We start from the raw sequence: 2,500 nt of genomic DNA, 5'->3' as shown, positions 1-2,500 counted from the left end.
ATACTTAACCTTTAAGAGTGTGGGTTTTGAGCATTCTATAAAAAGAATGCGTTCTATAACAATGCAAGATTCTACAATTCCATATTTTATTGAATGACGGACAGAATTCTATAGAACTTTCATTGCCCGAACATTCCCGTCACACCGGTGTGACGGTACACTCTTAAAGGTTAAATAAATAAAAGTAGTGAGTCAGGATAATTCAATAAAGCTCAAAGGCTTATTTCCATTGTGGTCCTTTGATGTTGGATGGCAACACATGTTAAAATGACAGGAGTTAAGCTTTGATAAAAATACAACTGTAAACCAAAAGAACTTATACGACATACAGTACACAAAAAAATCACATCACATATATACTAAATGTGAAAGTCCTACATTGACTGATGTATAATCCACATTTTCAAAGCATGTTTAAAACCATGTAACTTGGTGATGATGGTGAATAAATAGAAGAAAGACTGTGGGGAAAAGAAACCCCGAAACACACTCACAGCAACATCACTCCACACCACACACCACCCGACACCACAACACACCATGTACACAACACTAAAGCGCCCTCCTCCCCCTCCTCCTGGTCCATACAGGCAAATCACATTGCACCAAACACACAATATACGCCATACACATAGTACGTTTTTTTTACGAGCAGCCAAACTGAATTTCCACCAGCATTTGGCCGGGTGGCAGGTGTTAATTTAGAGGGCTGCACACAACACTACAACATATATAGCACATCCCCATCCCACATCATAGCACGTCACACAACACCAAACTCCTCCCCTCCCTTTCCTCCTCCACCTCCTCCTCCCCAAACTCCTGGTCTGGAGAGACGGACGTAATGAAAGTCCCTATTATGGTCCAGATTAGAGTGGCGTCGGCAGCCGTGTCAGCCACGGCCGCAGGGGAATGGACGCACACACACACACACACACACACACGCACGCACGCGCACGCACGCACGCACGCACGCACGCACGCACGCACGCACGCACGCACACACACACACACACACACACACACACACACACACACACACACACACACACACACACACACACACACACACACACACACACACACACACACACACACACAGGAGATTGGACGGCAGGCAAATGAAGTGTGAAAAAGAGAGAAGAGAAGCAGCTAAATGGAAGGGGCCTTTATGCGGAGCCTATGAATGTTAATAAGCAAAAGGCACCGTGTAAAAATGAGCGGTGTGGATGGGCGGGTAGGTGGGAGGTAGGTGGGTGTGTGTGTAGAGGAAGTGTTCTTTGACAGAGAAGGAAACAAAACAGCAAACGATGGTGGGAGACAAAGAATGAGAAAGAGAGAGAGAGAGAGAGAGTAAGAGAGCGCAAAATGGAGAGAGAGAGTAACAGAGCGCAAAATGGAGAGACAGAGATGGAAAGAGCACAAAAAGAGAGAGAGAGAGAGAGAGAGAGAGAGAGAGAGAGAGAGAGAGAGAGAGAGAGAGAGAGAGAGAGAGAGAGAGAGAGAGAGAGAGAGGAAAGCAAGAAATATAAAAAAGGAGGGACGTGTTGAGAGATGGAGCTGTAGGCAAATAGAAAGGAGCATCCAGGCCTGTTAGTATCCATTTCTGTATCCGCTTCCGTCTGTCACAGGAGCCAGCGGATGGGCAATCTGGCAATTTGAGCTAATCAATGCATCACACAATATGGTGGCAGACCCAAATAAGGAGCACGCCGGGTAACTGAATCAGTGGGGGAGTTGGAGTGGGCCTGTGTGTGTGCACGGCTGAGGGCGTATGGTGTGGGCGAGTTCATTTCTGAAACTGAGAGGGTGATAGAGTGCGAGTGAGTGAGGGAGGGCCAGAAAAGGAAGAGGGAGAGGAAGAGAGAGACAGAGACAGAGACAAAGACGAGGACTGAGATTTAAATGACAGACATTTAGATGGGGTAAGTGCTCTGGCAAAATTAGAGACATGGGGGAAAGTGAGTGCAGTATACGGAGCACAACTATGTAAATCCATATGAAAGGGAAAACTGGGTGAGCTACTTATAAGACAGGGACTTATTCTGTGACTTCATCCCTTCCCTACTATTACGCCTTGAGGGCAACAGGTCTGGCCAAACTAATTACAATCTGACTGTGTGTGCAGTCTCACACTGTGGTTACCCCAGCTGGACACACACAACCGCAAATACACACACACACACACACACACACACACACACACACACACACACACACACACACACACACACACACACACACACACACACACACACACACACACACACACACACACTGTGTAAATACACACACATGCGTGCACACGCATACGCACACACACGCCGTAAAAATGTAAAACACAATATAACTAGAAATGCACTCAGAGAGTAGAGACCTTCGCCAAGGAAACTATTTGATAGAACATTGGACTATGTTACACCCGAATTTTATTTTAAGCCTTTCTGCCATCTTTTTGTGGAGTTAGAAACTGTAATGTCAAAATTCACCCTGTCCCGCA

At 46.0% G+C, this 2,500-nt stretch overlaps 1 protein-coding gene across 1 annotated transcript in view; it reads right to left on the bottom strand.

The window, feature by feature from the left end:
* Window positions 1–2,500, bottom strand: part of cacna2d3a (calcium channel, voltage-dependent, alpha 2/delta subunit 3a) — a 307,539-nt gene that overhangs the window by 201,345 nt on the left and 103,694 nt on the right. The gene's annotated exons all lie outside the window — the stretch shown is intronic.

Source organism: Engraulis encrasicolus, chromosome 10 (genome assembly GCF_034702125.1).
Source record: "Engraulis encrasicolus isolate BLACKSEA-1 chromosome 10, IST_EnEncr_1.0, whole genome shotgun sequence".
In the NCBI taxonomy this organism is placed as follows: Eukaryota; Metazoa; Chordata; class Actinopteri; order Clupeiformes; family Engraulidae; genus Engraulis; species Engraulis encrasicolus.
This window is presented reverse-complemented; position numbering and strand designations above follow the sequence as displayed.